At 36.8% G+C, this 24043-nt stretch overlaps 1 protein-coding gene across 1 annotated transcript in view; it reads right to left on the minus strand.

Annotated features, from left to right (window-relative positions):
- CFAP47 (cilia and flagella associated protein 47) overlaps window positions 1–24043 on the minus strand; it is a 7413452-nt gene that overhangs the window by 4122488 nt on the left and 3266921 nt on the right. The window lies entirely within an intron of this gene.

The raw sequence follows: 24043 nt of genomic DNA on the forward strand, positions 1-24043 counted from the left end.
CCGTATCAACTATCACAAGATTGCGGCCAACATCAGGTCATCAGGGCTACAAAGGGTGGCAACCAACCCCATTACATCAGTTTTTCCTGTCCCCAATAGGTAGGAGCCCCTAAGAAAATAAAGAAACAAGGAAAGAAAGGGGGAAGGTGGGAGGGAAACAGGACTGCAACAGTGAATACACTCGAACATTTACATTTATGTTAGATATACACAACTGTAGTATGTTCTTCGTGTTTCACTGTTGCAGTCATCACTTGTGGGAAGATTCCCAAAGCTGAGGAAGTGGGTGGGGCCATGCTGTACAGGTTTTGGGCATGCTAGCATGCCATACAGGACTGCAGATGCAAATCCTGCCCTGGTTTTGGAGAATGTAGCCAGCTGGTAGTGCTTGGTGAAAGTGTGAATAGATGCCCATGTAGCAGCCTCCAGAATATCCTTGGTAAGAACCCCTCTCAGGAAGGCCATGGAGGTTGAGGCTGTTCTCATGAAATGAGATGTGATGGATTTGGAAGGACTCTTTCCATAGAAGGCATGGCAGAAATGTATGCAATGAGAGATCCATTTGGAAAAGGTCTGCTTTGTAATGGGTTTCCCCTCTGCCCCAGGGGTGAACAAAACCAGTAGCTGGTCAGATTTCCTGACTAACTTGGTCCTGTCAAGGTATAATCTCAATTGTCTGGGTACGTCTATGGTATGCAGAATTCTTTCTCCTTCATTGGTAGGTTTAAGAAAGAAAGTAGGTAGGTGAATGGACTAGCTGAGGGTACATCAGAGACCACCTTAGGCATAAAGGAGGGGCTGGTTCTTAGGGAGACCCTGTCCATGTGGAAAACAATGAAGGACTCAGTGGTCATAAGGGCCTGGAGCTTACATATCGTCCTGGCAGAAGTGATGGCTAGCAGGAAAGCAATTTTCCAAGAAAGAAACTTGAGATCTGCTGAGAATGCTGTTTTAACAGGGGGTAAAGTCAACTTTTCCAGGACAAAGTTCAGATACCAAGCTGGTGCAGGTGGCCTTCTAGGTGGTCAGATGTGAGCCATACCTCTGAGGAACTGTTTTAAGAGGTGTTGAGAGAACAAGGGCTGCTCCGCCTGGACATAGGCTGAGATAGCTGAAGCATGAGTCTCGATAGAGGAGTAAGACAGTCCCTTTTCTAGGAGCTCTGCCAGGTAGTACAGAACCAGTGGCATGGGTGCTGTATGCCCCCCTGCTGTTGCACCAGCAGTTTAACCTTTTCCATTTTGCAGAATATGATTTTCTGGTGCTGGGTCTACAGGCCTCATTAATAATGTCTAACACTTTTTGGTGAGGGCTGAAGTGTCATCTGCCTTTGTGGAATCAGCCATGCAGTTAATTTGAGAGTGGCAAGGCTTGGGTGCAGTAATTTCCCTCTCTGTTGTGTGGGAAGGTTTGTTGTGGGGTGTAGGAATATGACAGGATGTATGCTCAGACTGAGAAGCATGGGGTACCAGTGCTGCCTTGGCCAGTCTGGGCGATGAGGATAGCCCTTGGTCTTTCCTCTCTGATCTTGAGAAGCACCCTGGGTATCAGAGGCAGTGGGGGGAAAGCATACACAAACAGGCTGCCCCAGTGGAAGGGAGGGCATCCACCCGCCAAGCTTCTGGATGAAACTCTCTTGAGCAGAATTTCGTTAGTTGGCGGTTCTAGTAGCTTGCAAAAAAGGTCTATGTCTGATTTTCCCCAGATTTGACTGATTTTTAGGAAGGTTTCCCTGTCCAACTGCCACTAGTGGGGGGTCCAGGAGGTGTCTGCTTAATTGATCTGCCAGGGTGTTTTGTTTCCCTGGAAGGTATTGTGCTATCAGATGCAGTCCCACATTTGAGACTGACTGCCAGATTTTCATAGCTAAGCAGCACAGGGGGTAAGAAAGCATGCCCCCCTGCTTGTTGATGTACCACATGACAGTAGTGTTGTCTGTCTTAATTAAGAGTACTGCTGGTGCCAGGTGTTCTTGGAAGGCTAGGATTGCCCTGTGTACTGCTAGCCTTTCTTTCAGGTTGATATTGGAGATCCTGAACCTCCTGTTTCCAAAAAGCCTTAGTTCGCAGGGTGTCTTTATGAGCTCCCCAGGCTACGTCTGAGGCATCTGTGGTTATGGTTTGGTTGTGTGGGTGAAGGACAAAGGGTAGGCCCTTGTTCAGAGTGCAAGCCTCAGCCCACCATAGGAGCTCCTTCCTTAAACAAGGAATCAGGGGGAGATGGTGTTCCAGTGAATGAGAGTGGTGGCACCAGAGGTTCCTTAGGTACCACTGCAATTTTTTCATGTGAAGTCTGGCAAGGGGAACCAGCAGGATGCAGAAAACCATGTATCCCAGGGCTTGCAAGATTTTTCTGGCAGTGAGGTGGGTTTTGTGTGCCACTTGGGTGAAGTAAGACTGTAGGAAGGCCTGCTTCTCTGGGGGGAGAAAGGCCATTTGTGCTGAGATGTCCAGAATGGTGCCCAGGAAGGATAACCTTTGTGCGGGCTGTGGGCTGTAGATTACAGTGAGGTTAGTAGGGTCTGCACAAAGGAGAGATCCTGCAGTAGCCTTTCCTTGGTTTCTGCTTGGATGAGGTAATCATCGAGATAGGGATAAATGTGTATGCCCTTCTGCCTGCAAAATGCAATGACTGGAGCCAGGCACTTGGTAAAGACTCTGAGAGAAGTGGATAAGCCAAAGGGCAGAGCAGAGAACTGAAAGTGCTGGGACCCTGTCTGAATCTTAAGTAACTCCTGCAGGACTCTCTGATAGGGATATGCAGGTAGGCATCCTTCAGATCTAGGGTCACTAACCAAGCTTGTTGTAGCAGCATAGGTAGTAGTTTTTGCAGTCAGCATCTTGAATTTTGGAACCAGGAGGGACAGATTCAGGGTGGAGAGGTCTAGGATAGGGTGCCCAGGTGCCCTCTTTCCTGGGAACCAGGACCAGTCTTGAATAAAATCCTTTTCCAGCCTGTTCCTTTGGCACAGGTTCTACAGCACTCTGGGCATAACGTTTCTGATCTAGTAAATAGCTTCTGTTCTCTGATTTACATGGGCATCTGGGCAACCTGACCTTTTTGTTTTTTCTGTGAAATAGAATCTGTACCTGCTGGTAATAATTTTCAGGACCCATAAATCTGAGGTGATGGCTTGCCAGTTCCTCCCAGCCTGTCTGGTGACATTAGGGGCAGAGGGGACAGAGTCATTGAGAGCCCTTGGAGAAGGGAGTGGGCTTAGAACTCCTTTGCCTAGGAGCAGCAGTGGACCACTGCCTGGGTCTTTGTTGGCTATGGGGCTGCTGTCTAGGAGTTCTGACTCTGTGTACGTTCCTCTGGACTGGTTTAGTCTGTGAAGGAAAGGACCAGTGTTTAGTGAGGAAGTTTCTGGTGAACCTGGGAGGATGCACCGGTAAGAAGTCCTTGACAGTTTGCATGGACTTGGCTTTGTCCTCCATTTTCTTAATGACTTCTTCCGATCTACATCCAAACAACTGGTCTTTATCCAAAGGGGCATCTAACAGTTTGGATTTTACCCGGTCAGGCAAAAGTTGCTCCCTTAACCAGGTACATTTTCTGATCACTGAGCCTGTAACTGCAGCCCTGGTAAAAGTTTCTAAGGCATCAAAACCACAATGCAGTTGAGGATGTTTTCTGAGCCTGAACAGATGCAGTTGCTTTACAAACAATTAACTGAGAAGATGCAAGCCTTGCTAGCAAATAATTTAACAGAGACTGCAAGCTCAGTTACCAATTAATAAAGACATACAGCAGAGATAACTTGTTTTTGCTACTTTACATGCCTTTTGCAAGTTGAAAAGGAAAGCAGAATGTTGCAGTCAGGTGTTCAGTAATAGATGCGCAATGCCTTGTTTACTGTAAAAGAAAAAAAAACAAAACTGTAGCTTGCAGTTGAGAAATGTGGTAAGAAAACAGTAGCGATAGCTCTCCATCTCTTAGCAAAAAAAAAAAAATCTGGACAAATCCAAAAATAATGGGGGGGGGCCCAAAAAATAGGGGCACATTTTACATATTGCTCTTATAAACGTAGAAAGTTGCTGGAAGAAAAGTTTGTGTTTTACCATGTATTTTCTGAAGAAAATGAAGTCTGAAACTTAAATACCTGTCATTATTTATTATATTCAATCTTCACTAATTTACCACAGAAATCCAGAAAAGTAGAAATATTATCGGGGCAGACTAAAAATATGAGGCAAAAATCTGGACAGTTGAGAGGTATGAAGTAGTTAAGAACTGTAGTTTCTAAAGTAGAGAGCCAAAGACACAGAAATAGTGTGCTAATGTACAATGAAAGGAAAAAGAAAAAAAAAAAAAAAAAACAGCTGCAAAACAATCAGTGAGTTCCATCCTACACTGCCATATACATGCAGGTAAACATACATTACATATAAATACACAACAATGTGTAAGATCTGTGCAACTTCATCCTAATCTATAAATGGTAATATTATCAACCATTCAGCACCTGCAGTGTTACAGCTGAATGCATTCCAACACTCATGCATAGTTGTTCAAATGGTAGGTCACTGTCTACATAGGTTCCCAAACTGCAAACAACTGGGTCAACTCTTAGGAGCATACTGACAGTGTAGTAGCTCTCCAGGGTAGATGACTTCTCAAAGGATACGATAATGCATTTTTGGCATTTAGTTTCAGTCCATGATTCTGGCACCATTTATTTATTTGGAACAAATCTTCCTGCAAGCTGTCCAAGTCATTTAGGGATTCAGTTGCTGCTCCCAGCTTGCAGACATCTGCAGACTTAGTCAGCTAGAGCCCCTTTGGTATAGTCTTTTAATTCAGAGAACTAGATGATCCCAGCACTGAACCCTGGGGGACTCCACTGGTGACTGGTCTCTTTGTGGAGACAGCTTCCTCTGTTTTTATCTCCTGCATCCTAAGTATAAGCCAGCTGGCAATCCAGTGGGTGATGTAGGGGTTTATTCCCAGTTTGTTTAGCTTTTCTATGCCAGAGTATGGGACTGTGTCAAAATCTTTAGCCAGGTCAAGGTATACAATGTGCACTGGTTTTACCTTCGTCCATTACCTTGGTGGCCTTTTCAAAAAAGTCCACTAGGTTAAATAATTCCAAATGGAGACATGTTCACTGTTTGGAATTTCCGTATATCATTACTGATCATTTTCATGATAAGCCTTTCCATGATTTAGGATTCTGTAGTTGCCTGGGTCTGTGAAAGGTCCTCACTTATGCAAGGGAATGACTGTAGCTGTTCTCCATCCACTTGGTACAAAATGTGCGTGGAAGCTGAGGTTTAACAGTGTTGTTGGGGGGGTGGCTAAATCATGTTATATGCTAATTAAGATGCATTTAGAAATATTGTCACAACAAATCAATGCAGTGCTTTTAGTTTTTGATAACGCTTTTAGGAAATGGTCTTATATGAAAGCTGCAGGTGAGCTGGTTTCAGTTAGGTCTTGTGGGATAGACAGAGGGGAGATGTTTCAGCTGAATTTAATCGGCCAGTAGATTCGCAAGATCTTCAGCCTCACTGTAGGTAATATTACTCACAATCAACTTGGTGCATTAGTCTAGCTTTACCATGGAAGCTACAGAAGGGAGCCAAAGTAAAAGGGAATAAAAGGAAAGCATTTTGAAGTTTGGAATCTTAGGAAAATATTTAGAAAGAAAGGACTAACACAAACCCCTGGGACCTTTACTTCTTTGGAATCAGAAAATTTCTTGAATGAAAGCCTTTGCAATCTGATGGGGAGTGCGGCACTGGTTCTACTACTGCCTGAGCAAGCATCTGATGTAAAATGTGAAGAAACAGGGTGACCTGGTTCACAGTGCAAAGTGGAATCCCCTGGAACTGGGGGAGGAATTCACATTGCCAAGTGTACCCCTGCTGAATTAAGTTTAAAACCAGTTTTGTCAGTCACAGTCTGGTACCACAAGGGAAGATGAAGCCTCAGGGATAGGGAGTGACTGACAGGGTGGGTAGAGGAAGACCCTGAACAGGTAAGTAGTCATGCTGACTGGGAGGACTGTCACTGATTTTTAGAGGCTTTGCCTTTCTTTCTTTTGTTCTTTCTTTCTTTCTGAAGCTTTATTGCCACTCCACTACTTATTAAACTCCAGTTTAAGATCTCATTGCCACTTAACTTAATTATTAAAAAGGGAAGCTGAAAAGCAGGGGAAAATTTTATTTGCTTTAAAACAGTAGGGTTGAATTGTTTGAGTCACTCCTTCAATCACGTTTCCCTTTTCATCACTCTTCTCAATCACATCAGCTACTGGAATGCCAAATACAACTTATTTGTCTAACAAAGAATTGAAAATTTCAGTTTTAACATTTACAGGAAGGTTTTGAGAATGAAGCCAATTCCCTCATTACAGATCCTGAAGAAGCTCTGAAGAAAAAAAAAGCAGTATCACATATACGCTTTAAAGCAAGCTTAGTAACATAAGAAGTAGATGTTAGTTAGGTATTCAAGGATATTTTTACCACAGAAGGAGGAAAGTTAACAATTAACTTTTGCATGCTCTCAAAATATAAAATTAAATATGTTAACATATGAGCTTGACAATTTAAATTCCAGAAAGATAAAGAACAAACTTTCTTTCCTAACCTGATAAAATATCTCCCATCCTGGTCAGAGGAAACAGAGTTAATAGCAGTAATCTGTTTAGCTGAATCAGTTTTAGAAAGGGATTACTGATGGATCCATCTCTGGTTTGAAAAACAAATATGTCTGTAGCTGAGGTAAACTGTATTACATCAGCCCTTCTGGAGGCAGGAAGTTGATTATTAAGCAAACTATAAGCAGTGAGAAAAACAGTCTCAAAAGCAGGAAAAACAGTAGAAACAGCTGAGGATTTAGGCATATAGAACTGTAATAGATGATAATACATTTTCTCTGTAAAAGGAATTTTATTCTGTTCCCACTGAGGACATCTTTCATCTTTGATAAAGTCTCAGAAGAAGATATATCTTCAAGGAGGACATCAAAAGCTATACTTTTCTCAGAAACAGACTGTTCAGTATGTCCCACAATGTTTGCTTTTCTGACTGACAATCCAAGTCGGAAAGAAAGGGAACTCTTTTTCTTTTCTTGCCTGAAGAAGTACTAGGTAAGGAAAAAGTCAGAAATGGGTTTCTTAGTAAAGCCAAGCAAATCATCCCTATGCATAGAAATAGAAACTGTCAATATTTCCTCACTATACTCACCTTTCTTGGAAAAACTCTCTGGAAAAATAGTTGAGGAACAGAGGACATACTCATTCTAGGTTCAAGTTCTCTGTTCTGGCTGAGTGAAGAACCTTTTGCCAGTCCTTCCCCTGAAACTAACGAGAGTTGTTCTTCCTTGCTTTGCAAGGGCATCCCTACAGCTACACAGCACATAGCTATCTCCACATCCATGGCTGGTGTAGGTGCAACACGAGAGGGACCGGTGGGGAAATGAGCAGTCTGAGGAATCAGCAGTGGCTACAGAAAACGAGCTGGCCTAACTCCCAAAGACTCCCTAACAACTTTCTTTTTTCAGATGGGGGAAAGTAAAACCTTGGAAATTGGTAGTTGGTCCATAGAATAGCTGAGAATGAGAGCTTGAATGTAGACAGAGAAGCCTGGAATTGTCAGTAAAGGAAAAGAAACAGTACAAGTGGTACTGATATAAGTAAACCACTGACAGCCTCCCACAAGCAGAATATCTTTTCTCAAAAACGCAAACCTACATACCCATACGATATGAAAATTCTGTCAAAAAATAGATTTTTTTCTTACACAAAAAGTTCACATACACATTTACTCTCAAATTCCCTTAGAAATGCAATGACAATCCCAGAAATATACAGTTTCCAAGAAAACATAACAAGTTAGTCAGAAAAGCACAAGTTTTCCTCCAAAAGGAACTTATCTGCCCAGCCTTGAAGGGTCTCTAGCTGATCAATAGTTCCAAGGGGCCTGCAGAAGGAGTGCTCTTCAGCATCAAAAAAGCTCTGAAGAAATTGGCATTCTGTCTTTATATGGAACACCCATTGAATTTCTGACAGTTGCAGCACATGGAAAGAGCCTTAGACTTTTGCAAGCTGGCTGGTGGCAGGGGGTAGGAACCAAACAGCCTAGGATACTGCAGCAGTGATCTAAATGTTGGGTATATAATGCTTTTTGCAATGAAAGTCAAACTGGAACTAAACAATTAGCACAGAGTTGTACCATCTGTAATGCATACCAACAACTTAGATGAAGAGATTACAGTGTATCCTGTTCAAGATCATAAATGGAGGAAAAGGAACATATTTGTTCCAAATGAAATAAGCTTTATATATTAACTGTATAGATTATTATTCCATCTTCACTGAAATAATCAAATATACAGATGCTATAAGTGCAGGTGTGATCACTGCATTAAAGATTATATTCTCCAGAGACAAGATACATAGTTTTGTCATATCTGGAAATGATTAGCAATGCACAAATCAGAAACCCAGTAGACTTGTGCATAAATGGGAATATAAACAAGCAATATGTAGTCAAAATTATCCAAAGTCTAATGGACAAACAGAAAGAACTATAATGAAAAATCTCATATGAGAAAACTGAATCAAAACTACGAGGATTGCCTCCTCAAATTTTGGAATGTAGGCATACTTCAGTGTAACATTAACAAAAGGGTGTATGTCCAAGTTAGCTTATGTTTTATGGTTATTCCTGCTTACAACCACCATTGGGTATGGTAAACAGGTAGGTGTATACCGGAGTTACCTGAGGTGGAACCCTTGGTAAGTGATCATACAGCAGTGTAGGAACTCATTATTTCACTATATCAAGTATGATGGGCAGAAGGATGAAGTCTAGTTTACAAAGTAAAGGAAATGCTGAAAAGAAATCAGCAGACACAGAAAACACTATAGTAAGAACTGCAGGAGACAATCAGATTACAAGCTGAAGACTAAGTAAACATTCAAAAGCCATGCAAAAGGCCACAGTCTGAAGCTAAATTAGCTAGTAAAGCAGCCAAATCAGGACCCTGTGTAGTTCATGGTTATGATAGCAAGTTGTGTTATCTGCACAAGACCAATACATTGAATTCAATATTCCAGGAGGAAAAATAATTAGAAGTATCACAACCATTTTGTTGAAAGAAAATAGAAACAGAGACTGGGAAAACCATGATGATCAATAGCTGAAGAGAAGAGATTATTGAAGTTGTCTCCCAAAGACTTTGCTGTGCAGCAAGGACTGTCCTAGGATCAAGATGAGATGTCCAGTGCAAGCACTCCTGCTGTTAAACTCTCCAGATGTGGAAGACCTCTACAGCAAAAAGACAAACAGTTAAGAATAACTGTTAGGAATTAAACATTAAATAGCCCATGAAATGCTTACTGTCGCCACAGTGGAACTCCGGTCCGCTAATGATTGGCAGTAGATTTTCACGAATGCCGAGGTGCCAGCTCGACATTCAACCTTCAATGAAGGCATGCCCATTTACGCATGTCTTTCGAACGCCCACCCAACCACAGGGAGGACATGCACACTCCACACAGAAGGCAATCCCCGCACTCCAGCCAAGAATCGAACGGGAGAACCTCTTGCTGTGAGGCAACAATGTTACTACTGCACGACCGCGGAAGTCTACTAAGGTTAATTTACAGTAATCAGTGTAATATAGTTAATGTTGTCTCATTGATATATGGAATGCATATATTTTTACATTTTAAGAAAGACGGATATTATACATGTATGTACAGTCTTAAAGTGTTCTGTCACACTAAAAAATATTCCTACCTGCACCATGGTATGAAGCCATTAGCAACCTGAATGTTTCTGGTGCTGCCTTTGCCAGAAGATGCTTTTAATTCTTTTTTTGCAAAATCCTTTATAAATGTGATTTTTGGTCAGCAAGGCTTTGAAAGACCTACTGCCCTTGGTGACTTCAACAAAGTGTGAGTATCTTGTGCATTCATTAAGTTGCATGGATGCATACCATTCTATCCTGTAGTAATCAAATACCTTACATCTACAGTGGTGCATAATGAGACCTCGAAGGAAGGACCTCCACGGAATATCTGAAACTGTATCAGCTTGAAGTGTATGATTACAGTAGTTAAGCAGACCTTTATGTCAGTTGTTTAGGCTTTTGAATTATTATGCATTTCGATGAGTTACTCATACTAACCCCGTGAGAAATAGGACAATGAATGTTTTTAAAAGTTTGTTAATTTTCTGACCTTTTAATTTCATACTTTATTAGGTAAGATGTATACAATAGGATTGGTTGAAATAGAAGAAACCAGTGATGTACTTTCAAACTGTAAAGGAATAGAGGTTCCCAGACAGAATTCTATATACAGAAATTCTCTATCATCAAACTGATCAGTTGTGGAGCTTTTGGGAAAGTTCATTTGGACGGGACGTGGCCAAGATGCCAGTCTGATAGCAGCAGAAATCCATAGCTCTGTTTAGATTTTAATATCCTGACAGGAAATGTACTTCAATTTGTAGAAAAATCTAACTAAAAGTATACTAAAAGTTAGATCAACATAGACTCTTTATTATTTTCTAAAAATTAATACATAGTCAAGAGAATTTTTTAATTATTTCTGTCAAGACGTTTTCTACTGGAGATCTCAAGATGAGCAACTCGAAGAACCCACACCAGGAGAGTGCAGTGAATAAAGAATTACATCTTATAATAACAAACATCCAAGAACTGTCACTGAAAATAGACAAATTCGAAAACAAAATGGATATTATCAAACACATATGCAGTAAACAATGGGAATTTCTAAATGGAATAGTAAAAAACAATCTGAACAGATTCTTGCCTTAGAGGAAACAGTAACTGACCTAGATACTACAGTGACAGAAAATGGACATCACAATGAATTTCTCCTGAAACAAAACACCAGGCTGAGAAACTGGAAGACCTTGAAAGTAGATCAAGGACAAATAACATAAGAATATATGGAATTCCTGAGAAAGAAGAGGGTGCTAACATGATTCAATTCCTCAATAAGTGGTTTCCATCAGCACTAAACATGCCTGAATCCCTCTCTTTTGGAACTGAGAGGGCACATTGGTCCCTGGCAAATCCAGCTTCAACTCTGAGTTCATCTAACCCCAGGTCTATAACAGTTAGATTTCTTTCCTCGCAAGACAAGGACTTAGTGCTGAAATCAGCTTGTACTAATTCCCCTATCAAGATGGGTAAAAAAGTTATTCGTTTTGACAATGACTACACCTCTACAGTCATATCCAGAAGAAAGGAGTGTGTTCCTTTAATTAAGTCCTTGAAAAAAGCCAATATTAAAGCTCACATTCTTTTTCCTGCAAGAATAAAAATCACCTTGCCAGAAGGAGTGAAGATCTTTGATTCCCTACAAGAAGCAGTAGAATTTATCCAAAAGTAGAAAATAGTCTCGGACATAGAAGAAATGGAATGGTCATCCCAGAGTTTGAAGAGGCAGGCAACAAAAAATGGATGGTCTGTGAAGGAAGGAGCAAACCAAAGTAAGAAACTAAAGGACAAATGAATAAATTCCTTCTAATGTTAAATGCTTTGTTTTATGAATCATAATATATTTGATTCTGGAAAGTCTCTATGCTGTAAGGTAATGTGAATCATTTTTATTATTAACTTTCTCTTTTCCTTTCCTTTCTATATCTACTTCTTCTAATTACATATAGTACTTTTCTTCTTTCGGCTTTTTCCAGTTAGGGGTCGCCACAGCGGATCAACTGTCCACTCATGATTGACAGTGAAATTTTACAGTGTCGAGTTGCCAGCCCAGCTCCCAACCTTCCACAGAAGGCTCACACACGCATGTACTCACACTTAGGGCCAATTTAGAGTGTCCAATCCACCTACAGCATGTCTTTGGGATGTGGGAGGAAACCCACGCGACCACAGGGAGGACATGCAGACTCTGCACAGAAGGCACCCCAGCCGAGGATCAAACCAGAGAACCTCTTGCTGTGAGGTGGCAACACTAACCGCTGCACCACTGTGGCCGCCCTAATTACATATAGTACTAAGTATTTAAAGAACATTCTCTCTCCTCTTTCTCTCTCTCCCTTCTTTCTTCCTATTCTTTTTTGTTACCACTGTTCCTTTTCTCTCTTTTCTCCATTATAAGTACTTTAAATACTTTTCCTTTTTAAATAACTACAAATGATGTATGTCTTCTAATTCTTCAGTAACAACATAATTTGATTTAATACCAAAGTGCATTTTTTCTACTGGGTCAGTGGTGGGGTAACAAGGTGTCTCTGATTAGTGTTTCTAACAAGATGTTTTAGACTCTTTGTTTAGATACACTTAAACATTAATACAATACATTAACTGTGTTTTATAGATAGCTAAATATAAGTTTTATATATATATATATATAAACTGGTGGGTAAATGATTGAAATGTTATAATATGACTTCTTATTTGAGGCAGCTGTTGTTACTTCTAAATAGCTGTTTTTTATATAAAAGGGTTAATTTTTTCATGATGTTGAAGTTTTGTGAGGAAACTGGATGTCTGTGTCTCTGTTCTCATTGTGGAGATTTGTGACATGCACTGCCATGGCAGCCTGAGCATTTTTTTTTTTTTTTTGCTTTCTGTAAACTCTAAAAGCTTCAAGATTTGAATTTTCAGCCGAAAATGCTTTTTTCTTCATAAAGACAACTTCTGTTGTGCATGAGCCTATTTAGATACTTTTTAACAAGTTTATGAATCTGCAGCTTGAGGAAACGACAGTGATGACATCATTTGACCTTTTGAACTTGTTACATGGTTGTATTTATAATTCTTTTCTCTTGAAATTCTGTTATCCTTCACTAGATACTTTAAATGGTAAATAATTAGTTCTGATAAAAGTGTTTAACTCCTTTGAAAATGCCTATGTTCTCTTATAGATGCATATATTCTGCAGATTCAATGACACTATTAGTGACGAAATTACATCAAGTGAACTAGGGGCTGCATTAGAAAACTCGTTATCCATATTAACATCAGACATGTTATATAACTAAACCTTTAGTAACTAAACAGAGGGTTGTGAGGCCCCCTTTTTCTCTCTCTCTCTCTCTCTCTCTCCCCCCGTCCTGATGAAAGACGTCAACATAGATATTAATACATATGAGTAATACGTGTATAATTGCAAAAATATAATAGTTATGTTGTAATAAGTGTTATATGTATATTCAACAGATCCTTACATGAAAAATGTTACATAGATGGCTGATAAAATGGTTAAATCATCTGATGTTTCTTGAAAAGTCTTGAAAATATTGACAATCTTCTTAACCTTCAGCTTCTAATGTTTATACATACTTTGATCTGTTGTGTATTTCTGGCATTTCTATGTATTAGAGGTGCTATTATTATATGTGACATGCTCATATAGCTTCAGATATATTGGACACTCTCATTCTAATGTATATTTCATGGATTCAGATTTCTTTAGCTGTTTTCATAATGCTTTTCTTTTTTGTTTTTATACCATATTCTAAGCAGAGAGTGATAATTTGTGTCTTTTGGTATTGGAGAAGTGGTGGATGGATGGTTTAGCTACGTTTTTAACTAAACCAGAAACTTTATGTCTCATGTATGTGTTTGTAAATAGTTTGGAGTTTTTAAAAGTAGTGCTTAATACATGTTATGCATCCATGATAAGTAAGTTTTCAGTAGATTTCAAGTCAACACGGATGAAAGGTCTTTCAGTTAGTAATAACATACACATTATAGTCAATGGCTTATAAATGTTTATCAATAAATATTAATGGTTTGAACAATAATATCAAAAGAGCTGGTTTGCTTAAATATATCAAAATGCATAAAGCCCAGATCATCTTTTTACAGGAAACCCATGTATTAAAAAAAGATCTACAAAAATACTCATTCAATGGCTATACCATCCTGGCTGATTCATGTTTTAAGACTAAGAGAAGGGGCACTCTTATTCTTTGGAAAAATACTTATTCTATGCCAAGAATTATAGATACAATTTCAGATAAAGATGAGATGCTAAGCATGGTTATTTTGGAAATCAATAGGAAGTATTATACTTTGATTAATACATACTGGATACCAGGACTGAGTACTAAATATGTTGACAAATATCTGGACCAGATTACTTTAAATGCAAAAGGGGAAATTATAGCAACAGGTGATTTTAACTGCCTATTATCAGGCAATGATACATCTAAAATGGTAAAATAAAACTAACATCTCAAGCCAAGAAGTTAAATGACTTTACAAACCAAATGAACCTTAAATACATGGTCTAAGAGAACATTATTCCTTATTCTATACTCACTATTCATACCGGTTTGGTACACAAACCAACACTGATAAGGTCTTTGTATCAAATAATATATACTCTAAAATAAGTGATGTATCTATAATAACTTGTCCACTTTCAGACCATAATGCTATAAACTTTATATTAACTACGCATATGGATGATTTAAGATTTCTACAGAGAATTCCTGCTTACATAACTAAAAAAGACTTTAGGGAATGGGTAATGAAAGAAATAGACATGTTTATGGAAACAAATAATAATGGTGAAGTGACTGATATTATACTATGGGACACCTTACCTTTAAAGTTTCTATATATAGTAGAATAACATCTTGGTACCTTAAAAAAAAGACAGAGTGGGACAAAGAACTTTTAGACATACAAAAAAAAAAGATAAGCTAAAAAAGTATGCAAAACCAAATAACAAAGTAGCACATAATGAAATTACTAAGTTAAATCAAAAATACTTAGGAGTTCTGAATCATAAGGTAGCCATAAACCTGGAAAAATTTAAATTACAATCTTATGTTGTAAATCCCAAATATCTAAATAAAATAGTGGTAAGATCCAAAAAATAAACAATCAAAATCTTATTAATGAGATTAAATATAAAAATGATGGTTCAGTTAAGAGTACATCTAACTTAATGGGCATATTAGAAGTGTTCAAAAACTACTATAAAGATATAAATAATAACACACCACTTTTGGAGACAGATAATGTAATAAATATTTTTATTCAAGAAAATATAACTACTAAGGTATCAATGCAACAAAATAACATATTAAATAAACAAATAACACTAACAGAAGTGAAAGAACAAATAAAAAAATTCAAAGGTAATAAAGCTCCAGGACTGGATGGAATAATTCCTGAACTATATAGGATTTTTCCTGAATATATAATAAAAAAAATGATAAGTGCCTTTACTATGATTAAGCAAAAATGTATTACACTCCCATTGTGGAAATACTCAATTATCTCCCCCACATTAAAACAAGGTAAGGACCCCAAATCTTGTGATTCATATTGGCCAATTTTGTTACTAAACGCTGATTATACAATTTTCATGACAATATTAGCTAATAGGATAAAGAAAATATTACTTAATTTAATACATAATGATCAGACAGGGTTCATTCTTCATAGAAAAGTACAAGATAACATTATTAAATTACTATCATTAATAGATATAGCATGCAAATACAAAAAAACAGCTAATTGTTGTCAGCCTAGACATAGAGAAGGTTTTTGATTCTATTTGTTGTTCTTATCTACAAAGAATTCTGATTGGTTTTGAATTTTCCTCAGATTTAGTCAACTTATTAAAGAAAATTTATAGTGGTGCATGAGCTTATGTGAAAATAGGATCATGTCTATCCTCCCCACTAGAAATCCTCAAGGGAGGTAGACAAGGTTGTCCTTTGTCACCATTATTGTTTGCTCTTTCAATTGAATGTTTTGCTACATATATCAGAAACAAGCAAAATATAAAAGGCTTTCAAATTAATGACTATTGTCCTAAGATACAATTATTTGCTGATGATATGTTGTTAACGTTGGGTGATATTGATGGTTCTTTGCATGATGTTATAAATACCTTAAGCATGTTAGATTTAATCATAATAAATCCAAAACATTACTAATTAACAAAAAGATCAACAAAAACCTAAGAGAGAATAGCCTGTTTAATTGGGAGAATGATGTATTAGAATATTTGGGTGTCAGTATAAAGAGTACATGAAAAGAGTCTGTTAAACTAAACTACAATAATTTAATAGCCACCGTTAGTGAACTAATCAAAAGATGGTATAAAATGTTATTCACAGTAGAGGATAGTCTCTCTTTAATTAAAATGATAAGTTTACCTAAAATGTTGTTTTATATACAGTCATTGATACTACCCCATCCCAAAAACTTATTTAAAAAAATAGATTCCATGCTACTTCAACTTTTTATGGTTCCTCTTAAAACCTAGGATTGCATATAAATGGCACATTAGAGCTTGGAACAGTAATGGGATAGCATTCCCTAGCTTAGATCTTTATTCTAAATCAGTTAACATTAATGTAATATTACAATGGATCACACCTACCTATATATCTGGCTGGAAAACAATACATGAGATTCATATAACTGATGTCAAAACTATAGAAAATCAATTTAAGGAACAATATGGAATAAGTAGAGTTCATTGGCTTTTACATGAATGTTGTTTATTTAATAAGAAGTTTGATCATTTTTCTTATGGCATTAATCAAATATTTAATAACTTTAAAACTATAATTGATTAGAATTACAACATTAAACAATTTTTATTTCTTATATTCCCTATAGCACACTCCCCTGATTGCCTAGATTCTTTCAACATCAATGCAATGCAATAATTAAAGGAAAATAACTTGATATTCTGGCATCAGTTTATTGAAAATAAGAGTATTAAACCACTAAACTCTCTTTTATGTAGTTTTGATAATAGTCCAGTTGGTTGTTTATACACTCATTACAGCAGTTAAAACAAAATGAGAGTATCAATCAACCAAGAGACGGAATCTATACAGAGTTTGATTCAGCTTTTATTAGGTGTCTTGAAAAGACAGATAATCAAAAATTAAGTATCTCACCTCTCCTCTCTGTAAGATACTAAGAGAAGACACTCTAAAGTGTGACTCAGATTTTTGGAATTACCATGTAAAGATTAATGGAGAACAAATATCTGATGAATCCAAAAAACTGTTACTGAATTCTATGTATAGTACCTCTTCTTCATTATACTGGAGATTGTATACATGGAAATTTATGAATGGGAGTTTCTATATTCCACATAAAATAAATCTTATATTCAAAAACAGTGAAAGTAAATGTTGGAAATATGATGAATTAAAAGAGGCCAACTGGGTTCATATGTTCATTGAATGTAGAAATGTTGTTCAATATTGGAAAGACTTCAGATATTTTGTAAATGCTTTATGGTCTGATAACTGTCATATTTCTAACTCACTAATCCTAGTCAGTGTTCCTATACCTAGTGAAATACCTAAATCTCAGATTCTGTTACTCTGGTCAATTCTTGCAATTGCCAGAAAAGTTATTACTTTGAACTGAAAAAGTAAACAACACTTGATTTTTAAAGATTTTATTAATTTAGCAAAAGTTGTTTGTAAAAAAGAACTGCAAACCATTTGTTATAGAACTCATACCATTACTCATAAAAAAAGAGCATGGCAAAATTAGGAAACCTTTTGAACAAATACTGATAACTTCACATTGATAAAATGATTGTTTATCATGGATGACTGTAAATATTGTAAATAGTTTGTTATTGTTTTATTGTATTTGTTATATGTACATTTGTGTATGTTTATAATGAAAACAAAATAAAAATGTTTTTTAAAAAAAAGGAAAATTCATTTGGCAAGGAAGAAGAATAACAGTGACAAGCTCTACACTATTACTGTGAGGAAGAAAATGTTTTGCATTTTAGTTAGTTATTTTGTCCTTTTAAAACATGTTGCTAAATTTTAGGCACTTTGAAGTAACAAATTGTTGAATGTACACTTATTTCACTGTGTCACGTTATTTCATTTTAAATTTAGTTGGCATAATTTTTCATACATAACATGACTGGTAATTGGATTTCTGAGTTGTAAACAGCTTCCCTGGGGCACCCATACTGAATCACAAAAAGTTTGAGTTGGCGGTTTTATCATTATACCTTATTTTGGGTGTGTCAGGCAGCCCTTTGTCATATTGTGTGTGTGTGTGTGTGTGTGTGTGTGTGTGTGTGTGTGTGTGTGTGTGTGTGTGTGTGTATATATATATATATATATATATATAGAGAGAGAGAGAGAGAGAAAGAGATAGCAGTTGGCAAAATAGTGAAAGTGTTTCCCTTATATACACAAGGTACAGAGTTTGATTCTCACCTTTGAGGGAAACTGGATTGGATAAGGGCAGTTAGCCTAGTACTTACATATGTACCAAATGACTTCCTACAGTAAAAGCCCCCCCCCCTTTTTAACTCTTCAGATGAACAGCTGATTGGGTGGGGTGCTATACTGGGGACCGGCACTGAGTTCTAGATGAGCCAGCTATCACTGTGAATAAAGCTCTTGAGATTTGCTTACAATTTTGAAACTGTTATGAGCAACCGGTTTAGCATGCAGTAGCCATACTGTGAATCTTGTTATATCCAGTGTACATACTGCATGTCATTGCAAAATATCTATTTTTTTGTTTTGTTTTCTCAAGTATTTACCAAGATGAATACTGCATTATCTTACTTTTTGATTAGATTTTTAAGTACCAAAGTCACAGCTGAAAATGAGCCCTTGAGGCTAATCTATTTACCTTAAGTAAGCAAACAAATAAATCAGTTAGTAAAGATGATGACTGAAGATGTGATGGTTTCACTATAACAGAAATAATCATCTAGAAATGATCAGCCATCTGTGTCTATGAATGCTATTGTCTGAAACTACAGTGGTAATTATTTCTATTTATGTATGTATGAACATATTTGTCAGGTAGCTAAACCCAAAATAAATGCTTCTTTTCAGAGCTAACCTGGGAGAACTGTCTGATTAAGTGACTTAACCAGAGTCACAGAGTAAGCAAAAGAAAAGTGAGTGGTCCAAACTCTGGATGAAAACAATGAAGCTCATTATTAGCTCCTAGCATAACTTTCTGTACTAAACTTCCAAACAGCTATACATCTGTGTCTTACACACAAATGAGTTGGTTTGGAGCTGTGAAATAAAGTCATTTGTTCATTTCTCTTTATGGCTACCACCTTCTGACAAGCAAACTGAAAACTTAGAAGAACATTTTACTGATTGCCAGTTATTCACGTGTGTCCTACTGTGTATATTTTACATATTTAAAAATGGCCATCAGTGCCATAGCAGCATATTCATATTAATTTCACAGGGCCATTCATAGGTTTTGTGTTCTTAACTGCAGTAGGTGCACACTGCAAATGACCAGATATAATCTGTACGGAATCTACTACATTCTATGAAAAATATTTATAAGGAATTGCCTTTAAGCTTTTATCATAAGTGATAATGAACTACAGTTTGTTTTAGAAGGCTTCAAACCTTTGCAAAACAAACTGACCTCAAGCACATCACACCTGCTCCCCCATCATGAAGCCACAAACGGATAAGCAGATTCAATGAAAATACAAACTCTTGCAGAGCTAGGTAAAATAGTTTGTATTTTTTTTTTCCATCTTGGAATGGTAATTCATACATTTCACCTGTACAGATATTCATAGAATGTCCATATTTTTGCCTCATATTTTTGATCTGCTTTTCATAAAATTGTGGTTTTCTGGCAAATTAGTGGCAAATCATTAAAGATTGAAGTTAGAAAATAAGGAAAGACAATTGAGTTTCAGACTTGATACCCTTCAGAAAATTCATGCTAATGTGAAACCAGTTATTCTATCAATTTTCTAAGTTTGTAAGAGCAATATTGAAAAAATGCCCCTATTTTTGGGCCTTTGTCCAACTTCTAATTATGGCTTTGCCCAGATTTCTTGCTCTAAGAGGTTGAGAGGTATGAATGGTATCCATACAAGGAACTTAAGTCTGTAGTGTTGCTTTGGAATCAGAAGCTAAGTTCCCCATTGAAGTTACTGAAACCTGATGTGAGACAAGCAAAACGGAACTATTTAAACTTACAAAAGAGAGGACAGTCAGAAACTGTAGTAACAGTCATAGCCATAGGGTTAATACAAAGAAGCCAAGTAAAATGGCTCTAGGAAGACATATACAATGGATCCACTATAAAGGCAGAAATCAGATTGCCAACAAACATGATGCCTGAAGCAAACTCCTCAATAACGCACCTACAGAATGTTTCGAAAAAAAATCACTAAAACACTTGCAGTCCCTACGGAGGTCTTGTGCCCTCCCCTCCTGATTCCCCCGATTTTTTACCTATACTAACTCCATGTTTTCACAAAATTAGGGAAACCAGAATACTCCCATTAAAGGTGAAATACAACTTATGTGATGGAGATCTTGCAGCAGATCCAAAATAATGAGGAGACATTCTGAGAAATGCCGTTTTGGGGTATCTGCTTCAGGCACGTTGTTTAAGGGGGATTTACATTTAAACAGATGCAGTTCTCCCATGCATAGCAGATGTGGGAGATGGCAAATGAAACTGGTACAAAGACTGAATCTAAAGTATTAACATGATAAAAGCATAATGCTTATTACTAGAAAATTAAGCTTTGATGACAAACAAAATGACCAAGCACATATGCCAGGGATGATGCATGACCAATGCCGTAACTTAAAAGGAAAAGTGACTGGTGTGCTATCCATAGAAGAATGGGCTAAAATTATGTACCTGTAGAACAATGGATGTTTTGTAAAATACCCAAAGAAGGAATGGCAAACTATGTACTTCTAGAAGTACAGATGACTATTGAAATATCCAGAGAATGGATGGTAAATTCTGAAAAAAAGAACAGACGACCAAGATTATGCACCTACAATGATAAATGACCAAAATAAGGAAATATGAGCAGTACTATGCATAGAAGGATGGAGTACAGTCTTGTTATATATAGTTTTAGTATGTTAAGTTAATCAGTGACTTTGTTTGTTAACCATGTAGGTGGCTAGATTCAAGGATGCTTTTCTTCCACTACTTATGCCACTATGCAATGACTTTTGAGAGATTATTTGTATATTACATGGATAACTGCAGTGCATTACATAAATAACATTAAAACAAACATAACCAGACAGCATTCCAATGCAGATAATAGAGCCTAAGTACATATGTATATCTCAGTAATCAAAAGATAAAATTATAGTGCTGAAAACAGTGTGGCAACAGACGGGTATCCAAGAGATAACAACACAATGCAGGCACAGCTCGGTTTACACTGGAATACAAAAGTCATTTACGCAATCACATCACATGCTAGTGAGTTTATGGAAGTGCATCTAATAAGATAAGTATATACTGCATAATATTTAATGTATGCACTTCAATTGGCTAATGAGTTGTACTTAGTTTTTATGAATAACTATCTTGGAAGCATTAACAATTATAAAGCAGTTCTTGTAGGTGTGTGACAAATTGTACTGGGAATTCAATATAGTTTAGACAACTTTTCATACTAACAAGCAAATTGTTACAGGTGGCTGGGGCAATCTTTGGCATGGCTTTCTCCCTAAATATCATTTCAAAAGAACTTCTGAATAGGGGAAGCATATTGTGGCTTCTGGATCTGAGCATATTGGAGGGGGTTCTACTTTTCAGTTTTGCTGCAAGGGGTGGGCAGTGATTTGTATATAGCAATTTATAACAGAGCAAGAATTAAAGGAGAAATTTGACAGGGTAGTATATGTTAGCCAATTTGGTTTTGGTCAGTGAAGTTATGAGGTACTGTCTGCTGTTGCAGAGGTATATAAATATATATAACTTGCTTGATTGGACTTGAAGGCTTATTGTGTTTTGGCTGAGTTTAACATGATAATGGGAAGTGTGTATTTAAGCTTGAGGATAATTATGTTGGAAGATTCCAGTGTTGAAAACAGCACAACTCCCTATGGGGGTACTGAATACACATGAAGGGCCTATTCAGTGTAATGTTCCAAACCAGTCGATCTAAGAAATTCAGTTTTGGCTGATTTCAGAGATTTCTTTATGAAACAAATCTGTAAGGGACAAAGTATTCTGTGAACTCGAACATTTTTGAAGGGAGATATCTAAAATAAATAATTCTTGCAGTATTTAAAAATGATAATATCAAAATATAATTGTGTTATATATGTAAATAAACATACACTTTATGCTGTAACCATCTTAATATTTATCAGCATTATATAATCTTCTTCCTATTTATATGTTTAAAGTGCCAGAGAGTGTACCATGTCTGTGCACTATATATGAAAGCACACATCACTACTGGTGTGCTTCTGTGATATACTTCATGCACTACAAATTACAGAAAATTAGTGCAGAAGTTCAAAGTGTCTACAGCTTTGAAAGCACAAAAAATGGCACCATCACATCTGCCTCTGTCTCTGTGTAATAAATATTGCAATTTATATAATAATGTTTGATTTGTATGGATAAAATTATGTATGCTGAAAGACATTTAACTTCTGAAACAAATGGATCCATGTAAAAACTGAGAAATGTCTGGTTATGGGTCGATACACCGACATATAACAGTTGCGAGGAGGGAGCTGAGTATAACTTAAGTCAGTAAGATCACAACAGTAGCTGGACAAGACTAGAGGCATGAGCAAATAAGTTTACCACAGAAATTACTTTACTATAGTACTAGCATGCCAGTTGTTTTGATCACATTATTCTGCAGAACTAATTACATCTCTTATATTTCACTTATTTCAATCTAATAAATAATGTTTCACACCAACAAATTTACTTGTTCAGAGCTCAAATGAATTTATCAAATCTCGTGGAAAACAAAAATATATGGTTATTATTTGCTCTAGTATGTTAACAATAATCAAATTATGAAAGCGCTAATAATAAAGGATATTCAGAATTTCCATGAGGAAATCAATGACTGAGTTTAAACCACTTAGCTTTTTAATAAGCTCACTTCAGACTTACTGTCATGTAAAAGCATGTTGACAGCAGTAAAATGAATCATAATGCATTTGTCTTGCATTCCATGACTTTGAGGTCTTTCAAGCTGTGACTGACACTGCAGAGCAATTAATATGCAAGGATCAGTCTTGCTAGTTCCTTCCAGACACATACCACTGGGAATAACATTTTCTAAATCTACCACTTGCAAATAATTTGAAAACATCATGCATAATCATAGCATACTCAGCACTATATGCAAACCATCTTTCTGTGACAGCAAATCAGTCTTTTAAATATTTTGAAAGCTCATAAACCTGACACTCTGATACTTTGTTTTCAAGAGTATCATTGACCATAATCATTAAACCGTTAAAACAAAATGTCCACTAGGAATCAATGTGGTATATCACTATCAAGTTAAATTCTAAACTTTGTTGCAGTAATAGTGAAAGCATTATTTATCCATATAAGAAAAGCACAGAAAAGTAATTTAGAAACACCATTAACAGTGTTAAAATATACATGCTGGCATATGCAGAGAAGAACATTACCATTGTATTTCACAACAATTTTTGGTACCAACTTAGTTTCCTTTCTTTAAGTCTAGTATTATCTATGACATAAATGGGGCATAAGGAGTCTCACTTATATGCACTGACTGGATGAGATTTTCTTTGTTCCTCATGTACTACCCTTCTTGCTTAGCCATATATGTGGTACAAGAATATTATCTTTGGAAAAACAGAAGCTAAAATCAAAACAATGCTGTTTGATACAGCTACTTGATTTGGATCAATTCAGACTGAATTAGCAACACATCACCTTAATGGTAACAAGATGGGGAGGGTCCTGACCTTTAAATATGTCTGTCTGTGGCTTGATAACTCGCTTCCCTCATATCTTTTAATGGAAACATAACTGAATATCTAGAAGCTAGTCAGAGATGCCAAGCACACGGTATTATGCTAGACAAGGTGGAGTATAGCCTCCCTTTACTAGCCATTCCATCAGCAGTAATCATAAAACTCATAGCTATTAAAAGTTACAGCAGCTTGTTATACATTATTAATTCCCACCTAGACAACCGCATTCTGTAATGCTCTATAAAGTCAGCTGTCCTCCACTGGAGGAGGATCTGACACATTGGTCTATGTACTCTCTGGTACAAACTGCTGATGAATAACTCCAGCAC

The sequence above is a fragment of the Protopterus annectens genome, chromosome 5.part0, assembly GCF_019279795.1.
Source record: "Protopterus annectens isolate FY-2018-M chromosome 5.part0, PAN1.0, whole genome shotgun sequence".
NCBI classification, from domain to species: domain Eukaryota; kingdom Metazoa; phylum Chordata; order Ceratodontiformes; family Protopteridae; genus Protopterus; species Protopterus annectens.